Source organism: Salvelinus fontinalis, chromosome 4 (assembly GCF_029448725.1).
Source record: "Salvelinus fontinalis isolate EN_2023a chromosome 4, ASM2944872v1, whole genome shotgun sequence".
NCBI lineage: Eukaryota > Metazoa > Chordata > Actinopteri > Salmoniformes > Salmonidae > Salvelinus > Salvelinus fontinalis.
In genome coordinates this window covers 17,219,516-17,236,426 of record NC_074668.1, presented here as the reverse complement: position 1 = coordinate 17,236,426, position 16,911 = coordinate 17,219,516, and the positions used below count along the sequence as shown (strand labels likewise).

The following is a 16,911-nucleotide window of genomic DNA, read 5'->3' as shown; positions in this document are numbered from 1 at the left end:
TGTGCTCTGCTTTGCAGTACAGTCATATCTGAATGAGATCATGACATGGTTTCAGAAGTGCTTCAACCTCGTCAAATATAAGAAAGGAGAGATTATTTCCCAGAACATAATAATGTTCCTTGAGTTTTGTCGGATTTTAGAGTGAGGAAAAGTAGCTAAAAGCTCACAAGTGCTCTCTCATGTCTCGTCATTGAGAAGAGCAGCCCAAGCAGAGAAACTTCTGGCTAAAATATGTGGGTTCTGAATGTAGACAGAAGGTGAGGCACTCTCCCCATCCAAAGTTACTGGACATCATCAATTAATTAATAATTAATAATACACTCACCATCTGTCTTTCTGTCTGTTTGTCACAGGACACTGTCTGCATTGATGTGGAAGCTGTTCATCCACCATCAGAAGATGCAGAATTCACAGAGGAATTGACAGAACTTTTCAAAGGAAAGGTCTGGTTTTATCAACTGTCATTAATTTTCCAGCAATTCCTACAAATTCCCCCAAGTCAGCACTATTAAAGTGACTGTGTGTGCACTGTTTGATATCCCTCCAGGTTCTTGGAAAAGAAAATGAACGGGGTCCATCGATATCTGGAAGAACAGGTCTAGAATCAGACTGGTGTTGGCCCTTGTCTTGGTTGCATGTAAATTACCACAATAAATACAGGCCTCTGATCAGTCCGACATGTGATGAGCTGTTTATACAGTATAGTTTTTAGTGGATACTGCATTAGGTGTTTGATGATGACATTTCCTGTAATTACAAGGGGGTGGATTTCTATCATGTATTGTATATACGTGGAGTTTGGGTTTCCTGTAACAGTCATTGTTGATTTGTATCTACTAAAGGGTTTTACTAATGACTGATCGGAATTGGCTGATTGGAATTTTAGGTATACTAATTAACATATGCCGCTTATTATGTGAGCTTACTCAGAAACACTTTAATTAACTAGTAAGGGCCTACTATTTATTTATTTATTTTATCTCAGACTTGTATAGCCTACTGGACTCATAGAGAGCTACTCTCTTAAGTTATCTTGTCTGGGCGAGTGACTCTTTGAACTTACAATGACTAGCCCCAAGTTGTTATATTTTTTTCTTGTGCTTTATGCTATTTGCCTCATGACTCCTGCATGCTTTGTTGACAATGAACTTGCTTGTTTATACAACCGTGGGACAGATGTTTGTTCCTACACTCGGGACTCTGACTCTCTATTGGTTACACAGACTCTTGGCCTCCCATCCTATTCTAACCACCTCTCACTGGCTTTGTATCACTGGCTTTTGAAATTGCTGTACTATATGATCTTGTTGCCATCTGATGCACGTTCAAATGTCATAACAAATCAACACTGCAAAGCTCTCCCTGTCCTCTGCCGTGCCCTGATTGTATTACTGCTGATGATATCTGTGCATTTGCATGTACACCCTGTTGCGAGCCCCAATTCTGACTTGTGCTCTGATATCTGTTTCACTGATTTCAGCTCTTGTAAAAGCCTGGGTTTTCTTCACATTAACACTAGAAGCTTATTACCTAAAATGTATCAATTTAACGTGTGGGTTCACAGCTCCAATCCAGATGTGTTGGTCATTACTGAGACGTGGTTAATAAAGAGTGTTTTGAACACTGATGTTAACCTTTCTGGTTATAACCTTTTTCAGCAAGACAGATCTTACAACGGTGGTGGAGTGGCAATCTTTACCAAGGAACACCTTCAGTGCTCGGTTGTCTCCACCAAGTCTGTCCCCAAACAATTTGATTTGCTGGTTTTAAGCATTAACCTTTCAAATAGCTCTTTGTTGACTGTTGCTGGGTGTTATCGTCCTCCATCAGCACCGGCCTGTACCGTACCTGCCCTAAGATCTCTCCTGGCCCCTTACACTAAGTCTGAATTTGTCATGCTAGGTGACCTAAACTGGGACATGCTTGAACCACCTGACCAAGTCCTGAAGCAATGGGACTCCCTAAATCTTTCTCAAATTATTAGCAATCCCACAAGGTATGACTCCAAACACCCAGAAAAGGCTAATCTCCTTGATGTTTTCCTTACAAATAGTCCTGATATGTATCAGTCTTGTGTGTTATGTAATGACCTTAGTGATCACTGTTTTACAGCCTGTGCTTGTAATGGCTGCTCAGTGAAACGACCTGTCCGAATTTGTCATAGACGCTTGCTAAAAAAACTTAAATGAGCAAGCCTTCCTTCATGACCTGACCTCTGTAAATTGGTATAGAATCAGCTTGATCCCCACTGTCAAAGACGCATGGACCTTCTTTTTTGATATTTTCAGTGGTATTGTTAACAAACACGCCCCCATAAAGAACATTTTAATTAAAAATAGGTTCAGCCTCTGGTTCGACCGTGATCTGGCAGAGTTACTCCACCTCAAGAATTCCATTTGGTGAAAGACTCAGCACACGCATACTCAGGCTGACTGGCTCTCGTTCAGGCAAATGAGAAATAAATGCACTCAGGCTATTCGGAAGGTCAAAGTTAGTTACTTTAAGGAGTAGTTCTCTCTCTGTGTGTCAAACCCTAAGAAGTTCTGCAAAACAGTTAAAGACCTGGAGAATAACCCCTCCTCCTAACAGCTGCCCATGTCCCTTAATGTTGATGATGTGGATGTTACTGACAAGGAGCACGTGGCTGAGCTCTTTAATCACAACTTCATTAAGTCAGGATTCCTATTTGACTCAGCCATGCCTCATTGCCCGTCCAACATTTCCTCATCTCCCACCCTTCATCTCCCAAAGCTTTCTTAGTGTCCAACAAGCTTTCTCTGCTCTTAGGCCTTAATCTTGTTCTGAACACCTCCAAAACAAAGGTAATGTGGTTTGGTAAGAAGAATGCCCCTCTCCCCACTCTTGTGATTACTACCGCTGAGGGTTTAGAGCTTGAGGTTGTCACCTCATACAAGAACTTGGGAGTATGGCTAGACGGTACACGGTCCTTCTCTCAGCACACATCAAAGCTGCAGGCTAAGGTTAAATCTAAACTTGGTTTTCTATATCGTAATCGCTCCTCTTTCACCCCAGCTGCCAAACTAACCCTGATTCAGATGAACATCCTACCCATGCTAGATTACGGAGACGTAATTTATAGATCGACAGGTACGGGTGCTCTCGAGCGACTAGATGTTCTTTACCATTCGGCCATCAGATTTGATACCAATGCTCCTTATAAGACACATCACTGCACTCTATACTCTGGAAACTGGTCATCTCTGTATACCCATCGCAAGACCCACTGGTTGATGCTTATTTATAAAATCGTCTTAGACCGCATTCCCCCCTATCTGAGATACCTACTGCAGCCCTCATCCTCTACATACAACACCCATTCTACCAGTCACATTCTGTTAAAGGTCCCCAAAGCACAGACATCCCTGGGTCACTCCTCTTTTCAGTTTGCTGCAGCTAGCGACTGGAACAAGCTGCAAAAAACACTCAAACTGGACAGTTTTATCTCCATCTCTTTTTTCAAAGACTCAATCATGGACACTCTTACTGACAGTTGTGGCTTCTTCGTGTGATGCATTGTTGTCTCTACTTTCTTGCATACAGCTATTGTCTGTGCCCAATAATGTTTGTACAATGTTTTGTGCTGCTACCATGTTCTGCTGCTACCATGTTGTAGTCATATGGTGTTGCTACCATGCTGTGTTGTCATGTGTTGCTGCCGTGCTATGTTGTTGTATTAGGTCTCTCTTTATGTAGTGTTATGGTGTCTCTCTTGTCGTGATGTGTGTTTTGTCCTATATTTTTATTTTTAATCCCAGCCCCCGTCCCCGCAGGAGGCCTTTTGCCTTTTGGTAGGCCGTCGTTGTAAGTAATAATTTCTTCTTAACTGACTTGCCTAGTTAAGTAAAAATAAAAAATACAGAAATATTGTAACTGCAGTTTCCAGAAGGCACTGAATGTGTCAGTTACCAGTCCACCTTATTTGGTATTTTGGGGGTATTTTATTAGGATCCCCTGTAAGCGGTGCGTAACTGGCAACAGGGAAGTCAGGCGCAGGAGAGCAGAAATGGGTAACAGCCGGAGCACTTTAATGATGCAAAAACAAACGGCACCCAGAACTGCAAAATACGGGTTGAAACAACCCTTCGCCAACCAGTCAGAAATGCACAAAACACTTACAACAAACAATTCACAGACATGGGGGGAACAGAGGGTTATATACACATCGAATAATGAGGGAATGTAAACCAGGTGTGGGAAAACAAGACAAAACAAATAGAAAATGAAAGGGGGATCAGCGATGGCTAGAAACCGGTGACGTCGACCACCGAAAGCCGCCCGAACAAGGAGATGAACTGACTTCGGTGGAAGTCGTGACATTTACATTTACATTTAAGTCATTTAGCAGACGCTCTTATCCAGAGCGACTTACAAATTGGTGCATTCACCTTATGACATCCAGTGGAACAGCCACTTTACAATAGTGCATCTAAATCTTTTAAGGGGGGGGGGGGGGCAGAAGGATTGCTTTATCCTATCCTAGGTATTCCTTGAAGAGGTGGGGTTTCAGGTGTCTCCGGAAGGTGGTGATTGACTCCGCTGTCCTGGCGTTGTGAGGGAGTTTGTTCCACCATTGGGGTGCCAGAGCAGCGAACAGTTTTGACTGGGCTGAGCGGGAACTGTACTTCCTCAGTGGTAGGGAGGCGAGCAGGCCAGAGGTGGATGAACGCAGTGCCCTTGTTTGGGTGTAGGGCCTGATCAGAGCCTGAAGGTACTGAGGTGCCGTTCCCCTCACAGCTCCGTAGGCAAGCACCATGGTCTTGTAGCGGATGCGAGCTTCAACTGGAAGCCAGTGGAGAGAGCGGAGGAGCGGGGTGACGTGAGAGAACTTGGGAAGGTTGAACACCAGACGGGCTGCGGCGTTCTGGATGAGTTGTAGGGGTTTAATGGCACAGGCAGGGAGCCCAGCCAACAGCGAGTTGCAGTAATCCAGACGGGAGATGACAAGTGCCTGGATTAGGACCTGCGCCGCTTCCTGTGTGAGGCAGGGTCATACTCTGCGGATGTTGTAGAGCATGAACCTACAGGAACGGGCCACCGCCTTGATGTTAGTTGAGAACGACAGGGTGTTGTCCATGATCACGCCAAGGTTCTTAGCGCTCTGGGAGGAGGACACAATGGAGTTGTCAACCGTGATGGCGAGATCATGGAACGGGCAGTCCTTCCCCGGGAGGAAGAGCAGCTCCGTCTTGCCGAGGTTCAGCTTGAGGTGGTGATCCGTCATCCACACTGATATGTCTGCCAGACATGCAGAGATGCGATTCGCCACCTGGTCATCAGAAGGGGGAAAGGAGAAGATTAATTGTGTGTCGTCTGCATAGCAATGATAGGAGAGACCATGTGAGGTTATGACAGAGCCAAGTGACTTGGTGTATAGCGAGAATAGGAGAGGGCCTAGAACAGAGCCCTGGGGGACACCAGTGGTGAGAGCGCGTGGTGAGGAGACAGATTCTCGCCACGCCACCTGGTAGGAGCGACCTGTCAGGTAGGACGCAAACCAAGCGTGGGCCGCGCCGGAGATGCCCAACTCGGAGAGGGTGGAGAGGAGGATCTGATGGTTCACAGTATCGAAGGCAGCCGATAGGTCTAGAAGGATGAGAGCAGAGGAGAGAGAGTTAGCTTTAGCAGTGCGGAGCGCCTCCGTGATACAGAGAAGAGCAGTCTCAGTTGAGTGACTAGTCTTGAAACCTGACTGATTTGGATCAAGAAGGTCATTCTGAGAGAGATAGCAGGAGAGCTGGCCAAGGACGGCACGTTCAAGAGTTTTGGAGAGAAAAGAAAGAAGGGATACTGGTCTGTAGTTGTTGACATCGGAGGGATCGAGTGTAGGTTTTTTCAGAAGGGGTGCAACTCTCGCTCTCTTGAAGACGGAAGGGACGTAGCCAGCGGTCAAGGATGAGTTGATGAGCGAGGTGAGGTAAGGGAGAAGGTCTCCGGAAATGGTCTGGAGAAGAGAGGAGGGGATAGGGTCAAGCGGGCAGGTTGTTGGGCGGCCGGCCGTCACAAGACGCGAGATTTCATCTGGAGAGAGAGGGGAGAAAGAGGTCAGAGCACAGGGTAGGGCAGTGTGAGCAGAACCAGCGGTGTCGTTTGACTTAGCAAACGAGGATCGGATGTCGTCGACCTTCTTTTCGAAATGGTTGACGAAGTCGTCTGCAGAGAGGGAGGAGGGGGGGGGAGGGGGAGGAGGATTCAGGAGGGAGGAGAAGGTGGCAAAGAGCTTCCTAGGGTTAGAGGCAGATGCTTGGAATTTAGAGTGGTAGAAAGTGGCTTTAGCAGCAGAGACAGAAGAGGAAAATGTAGAGAGGAGGGAGTGAAAGGATGCCAGGTCCGCAGGGAGGCGAGTTTTCCTCCATTTCCGCTCGGCTGCCCGGAGCCCTGTTCTGTGAGCTCGCAATGAGTCGTCGAGCCACGGAGCGGGAGGGGAGGACCGAGCCGGCTTGGAGGATAGGGGACATAGAGAGTCAAAGGATGCAGAAAGGGAGGAGAGGAGGGTTGAGGAGGCAGAATCAGGAGATAGGTTGGAGAAGGTTTGGGCAGAGGGAAGAGATGATAGGATGGAAGAGGAGAGAGTAGCGGGGGAGAGAGAGCGAAGGTTGGGACGGCGCGATACCATCCGAGTAGGGGCAGTGTGGGAAGTGTTGGATGAGAGCGAGAGGGAAAAGGATACAAGGTAGTGGTCGGAGACTTGGAGGGGAGTTGCAATGAGGTTAGTGGAAGAACAGCATCTAGTAAAGATGAGGTCAAGCGTATTGCCTGCCTTGTGAGTAGGGGGGGAAGGTGAGAGGGTGAGGTCAAAAGAGGAGAGGAGTGGAAAGAAGGAGGCAGAGAGGAATGAGTCAAAGGTAGACATGGGGAGGTTAAAGTCACCCAGAACTGTGAGAGGTGAGCCGTCCTCAGGAAAGGAGCTTATCAAGGCATCAAGCTCATTGATGAACTCTCCAAGGGAACCTGGAGGGCGATAAATGATAAGGATGTTAAGCTTGAAAGGGCTGGTAACTGTGACAGCATGGAATTCAAAGGAGGCGATAGACAGATGGGTAAGGGGAGAAAGAGAGAATGACCACTTGGGAGAGATGAGGATCCCGGTGCCACCACCCCGCTGACCAGAAGCTCTCGGGGTGTGCGAGAACACGTGGGCAGACGAAGAGAGAGCAGTAGGAGTAGCAGTGTTATCTGTGGTGAGCCATGTTTCCGTCAGTGCCAAGAAGTCGAGGGACTGGAGGGACGCATAGGCTGAGATGAGCTCTGCCTTGTTGGCCGCAGATCGGCAGTTCCAGAGGCTACCGGAGACCTGGAACTCCACGTGGGTCGTGCGGGCTGGGACCACCAGGTTAGGGTGGGCGCGGCCACGCGGTGTGAAGCGTTTGTATGGTCTGTGCAGAGAGGAGAGAACAGGGATAGACAGACACATAGTTGACAGGCTACAGAAGAGGCTACGCTAATGCAAAGGAGATTAGAATGACAAGTGGACTACACGTCTCGAATGTTCAGAAAGTTAAGCTTACGTTGCAAAAAAAAAAAAAAAAAAAGATATTTTTGACTAAAATGATATAGTACTGCTGGCTGGTGAAGTAGCCTGGCTAGCAGTGGCTGCGTTGTTGAAAGTGAAGCTGGCTAGGTAACCTCGACAATTTCTCTAAATTTCTCTAAACTACACAATTATCATGGATACAAGGACAGCAAAGACAACTAGCTAACACTACGCTAATCAAGTCGTTCCGTTGTAATGTAAGTTTCTACAGTGCTGCTATTCGGTAGAAGTTGGCTAGCTAGCAGTGTTAGCTAGCAGTGTTGGCTAGGTAGGAGGACGGCAGCGCGGCAGGCGAAAATAGCTGGCTAGCTAACCGATAATTACTCAAAGCTACACAATTATCTTAGATACAAAGATAGCAAAGAAAACTATGTAGCTAGCTAACACTACACAAATCAAGTCGTTCCGTTGTAATGTAATCGTTTCTACAGTGCTGCTAATCGGTGGCTAGCTGGCTAGCTAGCAGGGTTGACTACGTTGCGTTACGTTACATCCCCATTAGCTGTGCAAAAGCAGAAGCTACTCTTCCCGGGGTCCACACAAAACATGAAATAATACATAGTACAGAACATTGATAGACAAGAACACCTCAAGTGGTCCCATGTAGCACAGTTGGTAGAGCATGGCGCTTTTACATTTTTGGTTTTATTTGCAACGCCAGGGTTGTGGGTTTGATTCCCATGGGGGACCAGTATGAAAATGTATGCACTCACTACTTTAAGTTGTTCTGGATAAGGATATCTGCTAAATGTAAGGACAGAACTACATGTATGTGACCTGGTTCACTGACACATATCTAAGGTGTTTGAATGACTTCATTTACACCAACCCACTCTTATCAGAGGTGTGTCTATGTTATTGGTGTTTTAGGGTATTAAACCAACAACCCTGGTGTTGCTAGTGCCATGATCTTACCAACTGAGCCACACAGGACCACAGGAGTCTCAAAGCAATGTGAATACTTTGTGATTCAATTCACCCCCAAATGTGATAACCTAGTGTTTGCAGAGGTTATCAGAGTGAGTGGGTTTTCCATCACTGAGGGAGGGTGTGGTTTGAAAAGAAGTATTTCTCATTGTACAATTTCCCTCCCTAATTCAGTCTGTTTACATCAATTGGGTACCAAATGAATATGACCCTGAAATGAATTTCCTTCCTGGTAGAGCAGGTAAAATGTAAGGATTGGTTGAGAGCCTCAACAGACTACGCGTATATCTGCTGTCTCAGGGATGTGGGTCATTTTCATCACCGTCACAACTGTGTGTATTTGTGAGTTTCTGTACTTTTTTTAATATGTTTATATCCAACACTTTCCTCCTATCTCAACAGTTGGATGTTATTCTCCATAGTTGGAAGTTGATGCCTTCTCTTGCCTCCCTGTATGTACATATGTCTGTGGGACTTTTCTTTCTGTGTGATAATCACATACGTTTGCAGCTGTCTAGGTTTCATACAGAGATGTCTGGGGGTTCGTCCGAAGTGGGTCCGGTCAAAATTAGTACACTACATAGGGAATAGGGTGCCATTTCAGACACAACTTGTGTGTTTCAAGTTACGTTGCCGCGGTGATTGCAGCGTGCGTGCAGAACTTGCAGCAGCCTCTGGCCCTGTTGGCTGTGTTCTTCCTGCTGAGGGACTGGCTCATGGGCCGCTACAGATCCTGCCTCTGGGACAGCCTGCAACCTACCAGGAGCACCCTCAACACACACACAGGGTCTGGCTCAAATGGTGAGAGCTGCATTTTCTTTCTTTCTCACTCACTTTTCTTTGTATAATATCAATTTTTTTCCTGTATTTTGTCATCCTTTTTGGGGATTTCCATTGTTGTTCCTCTGCTCGCTACCTCTCTTGTCTGTCTTTCTGTCTGTGTCTGTCTATCTGTTTGTCTGTCTGTTGATGGCAGTGGTGTGCTGGCTGGTCTTTGACACGGCCAAACAGGGAACACGGCAGCTAGTCTTTCTCCGGTCATCTGCTTTGTACTGCTCATGCTGGTGTTCTCAGGGAACCCATTCAGTGTATTGAAAAGCGAGAACACACACACACCTTGATACTTCAACTCTGCGTGGATCCAAAGACCGGCCGCTGTAGTTCTGACAGATCTTGTGCCTATATGTGTTTGTGTGTGATTCCCTGCAAGTCTGTGCGTTTAACTGTGTATAGGTGTCACGGCGAACTTTACTGTGGGGTGTGGTACCGCAGTTCTTATTTGGACTCATCATCCTCAGAACCAAAGCAGGATTCACTGCTGTAGACTGGCTGTTCCATCAAGTGTAGGTACTGTATACTATACACATACTGTGTACTAGCCAGGGATACTCAGCCAAAGGGTAAAATGGAAATCCATTGGATCACTGATATTGCAAATTACACCCAGCAAAAAAGCCCTTGTTTTTATTTTGACCATACAGCTAATGTCCCTCTCATCAGCATAATCACATGTCTCTGTCCCCTGTCTGCAGTCCCCAGTCCCTTATCCCAGTACACTCAGCAGACAAAGAGCAAAGTTGGCCTGTTAGTAAAGACTGACCTCAATAGTTCAGTCTGTGACCCAGGTGTTTCTGTCCTACACTGACACCCGCTCTCAGTTTGTCTTTGGCGACAAATACACAGATCACCTCTTTGTATTCTTGATAGAGGATCATATGAGTATGTCTGAATATGTGAGACTGAGAAAATTACAGAGAGAGGAAAGAAAAGAGAAAATACAAATTTATTCTCTCGCTCTTCAGGTTTTGTCCATTGTAGTGTTCTTCAGCACTGTTAACTTTGTGCTCTACTACCTTGGCTTTATGCAGTGGCTCATCCTTAAGTTACATCAAAGTACACAAATGGGGGGAATATTTTTGGAACATTGAATCATACCCTCTTTATATCAGTTCTGATATTATCAGGTCATATCTGATATGAGTGCTCTCTGTAGCAAGGATAATAATAACTTATTAAACATATATAGCACTATTGATTACATAAAGAAATCTCCCCCAGGTAACCCTTTATTTGGATAGCACCAAGTATACTAAACAAAAATATAAACGCAAGAAGGCAACAATTTCAAAGATTTTCCCAAGTTACAGTTCATATAAGGAAACCAGTTAATTTAAATATATTCATTAGGCCCTTATCTATGGATTTCACATGACTGGGCAGGGGCGCAGCCATGGGTGGGTCTGAGAGGGTATAGGCCCATCCACTTGGGAGCCAGGCCCACCCAATCAGAATGAGGTTTTCCCACAAAAGGGCAGACAGAAATACTCTTCAGTTTCATCAGCTGTCTGGGTGGCTGGTCTCAGACGATCCCACAGGTGAAGAAGCTGGATGTGGAGGTTCTGGGCTGGCGTGGCGGTTGTGAGGCCAGTTGAACGTACTGCCAAATTACCTAAAACAACGTTGGAGGCAGCTAATGGTAGAGAAATTAACATTCAATTCTCTGGCAACAGCTCTGGTGGACATTCCTGCAGTCAGCATGCCAATTACACACTCCCTTCCAAACTTGAGACATCTGTGGCATTGTGTTGTGTGACAAAACTGCACATTTTAAAGTGACCTTTTATTGTCCTCAGCAAAAGGTGCACCTGTGTAATGATCATGCTGTTTTTGTGCGTATGGAACATTTCTGGGACATTTATATTTTTGTTTAGTATAGATGGTTTGTAGATGTTCAGTAAATATTGAACTACTGTCATCTATTGGGGACTATCCAAACAAAGTGTAACCTAATGCCCAATTAGTTGTTGAGACATCACTGTAATGTTGCAACAAAATGTGTCATTAGTGAGGTTCTTAGTACGTCGCTTTTATGTAACTGTATGCTAAACCATTTCAATGTTGTTCGGCTGTAACACTGTGTCTCTGTATATTGGTGTGTTGTGTCTGTACTGTGGTGTTCTGGCTGATGTAGTGTTCTTTTTGTAATGTCCTCCTGCTATAGCGTCTATGGCCCCAGTGCGGGGGGGCCAATATTTCCAGGTGTGCCATCAGAACTCTTATCTCAGGTACAGTTGCATGCTTCCTGACTGCATGCATCGCAGGTCATTTTCCAAATAGTGTATGTGATATACTCTGAGTATACAAAACATTAAGAACACCTGCTCTTTCCATGACAGACTGACCAGGTGAATCCAGGTGAAAGGTATGATCCCTTATTGATGTCACTTAAATCCACTTCAATCAGTGTAGATGAAGGGGAGGAGACAGGTTAAAGAAGGATTTTTAAGCCTTGAGACAATTGAGACATGGATTGTGTATGTGTGCCATTAAGTGCCTTTGAACGGGGTACAGTAGTAGGTGCCAGGCGCACACCAGTTTGCGTCAAGAACTTCAACGCTGCCGGGTTTTTCACACAACAGTTTCCTGTGTGTATCAAGAATGGTCCACCACCCAAAGGACATCCACCCAACTTGACACAATGTTGTCAAACAATATTAGGAAGGTGCTCCTAATGTTAATATACTCCGTGTATATCTTATCATTAGGGATGCACCGCTATGACATTTTTGGCCGATATCCAATATTTTCCTTGCCAGAAAAAAACTATACCGATATCAATAATCAAAATTAGTACAGTTAAATAGTTGACACACACACACACACACACACACACACACACACACACACACACACACACACACACACACACACACACACACACACACACACACACACACACACACACACACACACACACACACACACACACACACACACACACACACACACACAGACAGACCAAAAAGTTATTTTGTTGGCATTTTACATGTCCCCATTACCGGAAAAACATAATCAAAACCTATTTCTTTCACTTATTTGCTGTGCTGTTTTGTTATTCATTTGTTCAGTCTCAACCAGGATTTCATCATACATGTCAAACTGTGAAGTTTCAGCTCTGTTGTCCGTGGCCTCTCTTCCTCGGTGCGCACTTTCCCTGTCCGTTTCCATCTTGTCCAGCTGTGTTTAACATTTCACGTAAACCGTGTTTTTTGTCTGCATTGAAGTAGCGGTCCTTGTACCTAGCATTTAGCATGGTGGCGACACAGTAGAGGCTCAAAAAGAATGCCACCAAATCGCTTGTTCACAGCCTCTACTAGAGTACTTTTCCAAGTTAACCCGACGGTCTGTGTTGGTATTTTTGTTGAGCAGGCGTTTCAATGCCATGACAGGGTATTATGTCTGCTGCAGACACAGTTGAGCTTATTTCTCAAGTCAATTGTTCGAATGGAGCTAGGAGTATTCATGTTTCCAAGTTTTAAACATGTTCTCAAATGCCATTGAAATGACAGCAGCGGTATGAGAACCAGCACATTCTTGAGCATGCAATACGGCTTTTCTCAGTAGGAAATCCTCGTCGACCCACTGTGCTGTCAGAATCATAATTCTCATGGGGCTGACATCGCTGGTCCAAATGTCTGTAGTGAAGCTAATAGCAGTGACGCCCATAGCAAGTAGCTCATGGATGTGTTTCAACAGTACTGTGCAACTCCGATAAGGCAACATCTGAAAAATAGCAACCACTTGGTAGTGTACTGGTGTTCGACCAGTCAGCGAAAGCCAACATCATCCACGACAGAGAATGGTTGATTGTCAAGGGCAATGAATTCCATTATCTTGGTGTTAATGGATTTCACCTTTGAGTTGTCTCGCTGAAATGTTCTTACTCTTTCAAATGACTGTTCGACTTGTTGACTACTCGATCCACACAGCAGACATTGTGGGCTAGGTTAGGAATGCTGTGTTGCATGTGTAGTGCTATATTTCTCGTGGCGTCATTACGTCATATAGGTATGCACGTCAGCTTTGACATCGGTTTTGCACATCGGCATTAAACTAGACATCGGACTGATGCCGATGGTGGCATTTTTAGCTAATATCGTCCGATTCCGATATGCTTACCGATATATCGTGCATCCCTACTTATCATTATGCATTATCCTTGGTGGTGACATCATGGTTACATGTGTGTGTGTTCCCAGGTATGCAGAATATCCCAGAGCTGCTGTGATGACTTCCTAAAGGAAGAGTTTAACTCCACATCAGTCATTAAAAGCACTCACCGCGGCAACGTAACTTGAAACACACATAAGCTGTGTCTGAAATGGCACCCTATTCCCTATGTAGTGTACTCACCTGCTGCGCTGAGCTCTGCCACAGGTACCAGCAGTGTGTGTGTTTGTGGGGGACATGGTGTGTTTGTGTGTGTGTCCATGTCCTATCAACCTTGCTAAACCTCTCTGTGTGTGTGTGTGTGTGTGTGTGTGTGTGTGTGTGTGTGTGTGTGTGTGTGTGTGTGTGTGTGTGTGTGTGTGTGTGTGTGGGTGTGGGTGTGGGTGTGGGTGTGGGTGTGGGTGTGGGTGTGTGGGTGTGGGTGTGGATGTGTGGGTGTGGGTGTGTGTGTGGGTGGGTGTTGTCCCAGTGCAGTGGTTAGAACCTCTAACGTGACTCTGGGAAGAGGATTCAGTATGGCGTCTCTCAATGGCTGTTGCCCCACCCTGTCCTTCCCACACTTCAACTGCAGCCTGGTCTACCCCTGAGAGGCAAGATAAGAGGATGTAGAGAAAGAGGGGCATGGAGAGGGGAAGGACCCTGACCTCTTATCACAGGTGTAGAAATTATATAGTTTTCCATTTTGAGGAAGTTTGTAATGACGTGTATATTTTTCTAAATGTGAAGATATTTTCATATTGATGTCATTTGTGCTGCTGTTTTTAGATTAAGTATTTGTGATACTCTTTATTTTCCTGAAACCTACAGTATATAGCGTGTGACCACTAGGGGACACTACAGTATAATTTGTTGGTATACATGCTTGTTTACGATTCAGTTGACCAGGTGTCTGTCTGTCTGTCCCCAATGGCCAGGCTTTTCCCCCCCTGCATCAAAGGACCTTCTACTATTGACCATCACGTCCTGGAGTTCAGATATGCATGCAGACAGCAATAGCAGAATAGTTTGGAGAAAGGAGGGAAGGAGAGGAAGGAAGGGAACAGGGATAAAGAAAGCTTAAGATGGAGAACAGAGAGAAGCCAATATTACATTGAACAAAAATATAAACACAACTGTTTAAGATTTTACTGAGTTACAGTTCATAAGGAAATCAGTCAATTGAAATAAATTCATTAGACACTTATCTATGGATTCCACATGACTAGGAATACAGATTTGCATCTGTTGGTCACAGATACCTTTAAAAAAAATTGTAAGGGCATGGATCAGAACCAGTCAGTATCTGGTGTCACCACCATTTGCCTCCTGCAGCGCAACACATCACCTTCACATAGAGTTGATCAGGCTGTGGATTGTGGAATGTTGTCCCACTCCTCCTAAATGGCAGTGTGAAGTTGCTGGATATTGGCGGGAACTGGAACACGCTGTCGTACACGTCAATCCAAAGCATCCTAAACATGCCCAATGGGTGACATGTCTGGTGAGTATGCAGGCCATGTAAGAAATGGAACATTTTCAGCTTCAAGGAATTGTGTACATACCCTTGCGACATGGGGCTGTGCATTATGCTGAAACATGAGATGGCGGTGGATGAATGGCACGACAATGGGCATCTGGATCTCGTCACGGTATCTCTGTGCATTCAAATTGCCATCGATAAAATGCAATTGTGTTCGTGGTCTGTAGTTTATGCCTGCCCATACCATAACCCCACCATGGGGCACTCTGTTCACATCAGCAAACCACTCGCCCACACAACGCCATACAAAATGTCTGCCATCTATGTCTTCACTATTATTCTACAATGTAGAAAATAGCACAAAAAAAGAAAAACCCTTGAATGAGTAGGTGTGTCCAACCTTTTGACTGGTACAGTATATACACTGCTCAAAAAAATAAAGGGAACACTTAAACAACACAATGTAACTCCAAGTCAATAACACTTCTGTGAAATCAAACTGTCCACTTAGGAAGTAACACTGATTGACAATAAATTTCACATGCTGTTGTGCAAATGGAATAGACAAAAGGTGGAAATTATAGGCAATTAGCAAGACACCCCCAAAAAGGAGTGATTCTGCAGGTGGTGACCACAGACCACTTCTCAGTTCCTATGCTTCCTGGCTGATGTTTTGGTCACTTTTAAATGCTGGCGGTGCTCTCACTCTAGTGGTAGCATGAGACGGAGTCTACAACCCACACAAGTGGCTCAGGTAGTGCAGTTCATCCAGGATGGCACAACAATGCGAGCTGTGGCAAAAAGGTTTGCTGTGTCTGTCAGCGTAGTGTCCAGAGCATGGAGGCGCTACCAGGAGACAGGCCAGTACATCAGGAGACGTGGAGGAGGCCGTAGGAAGGCAACAACCCAGCAGCAGGACCGCTACCACCCTCATGGAGTCTGTTTCTGACCGTTTGAGCAGACACATGCACATTTGTGGCCTGCTGGAGGTCATTTTGCAGGGCGCTGGCAGTGCACCTCCTTGCACAAAGGCGGAGGTAGCGGTCCTGCTGCTGGGTTGTTGCCCTCCTACGGCCTCCACATCTCCTGATGTACTGGCCTGTCTTCTGGTAGCGCCTCCATGCTCTGGACACTACGCTGACAGAGACAGCAAACCTTTTTGCCACAGCTCGCATTGATGTGCCATCCTGGGTGAACTGCACTACCTGAGCCACTTGTGTGGGTTGTAGACTCCGTCTCATGCTACCACTCGAGTGAGAGCACCGCCAGCATTCAAAAGTGACCAAAACATCAGCCAGGAAGCATAGGAACTGAGAAGTGGTCTGTGGTCACCACCTGCAGAATCACTCCTTTTTTGGGGGTGTCTTGCTAATTGCCTATAATTTCCACCTTTTGTCTATTCCATTTGCACAACAGCATGTGAAATTTATTGTCAATCAGTGTTGCTTCCTAAGTGGACAGTTTGATTTCACAGAAGTGTGATTGACTTGGAGTTACATTGTGTTGTTTAAGTGTTCCCTTTATTTTTTTGAGCACTGTATATATATGTATATTCACACACGTAGGAAAAAGACAGTTTGAGATGCTACAAACGTACATGGTATAATAAAGATGTATGATCTAAAATTTGATCACCCTGTTGCATGAGAACTCTCCTGCATTGCAGGAATTTAACTTCTAGTGTATTCCAGATTTAACGATGCTTCTGAAGTTTTAATTTCGGACTTGATTTTCCCTTATGAAAAATGTATCTTCTACAAAAATGGCCATTAATTATAATCCACATTTTCTGTTGCTGCAGGATTGTTTTCCTGTTGTAGCAAACTGGTTAAAATATTAAGATCCTACATCTGTAATTCCACTAAATGTTAATTTCACCCTGACATCTGCTATAGAGGCCATTGTGGTATGCACTGTTAAACAGGATTTTTAAACATTCACTTGAGTCCTGCCACAACTAAAC

At 45.2% G+C, this 16,911-nt stretch overlaps 1 pseudogene; it reads left to right on the top strand.

The window, feature by feature from the left end:
* The first annotated feature begins 231 nt into the window (after positions 1 to 231).
* On the top strand, positions 232 to 13,547 carry LOC129852800 (solute carrier family 28 member 3-like; annotated as a pseudogene).
* The last annotated feature ends 3,364 nt before the right edge of the window (positions 13,548 to 16,911 follow it).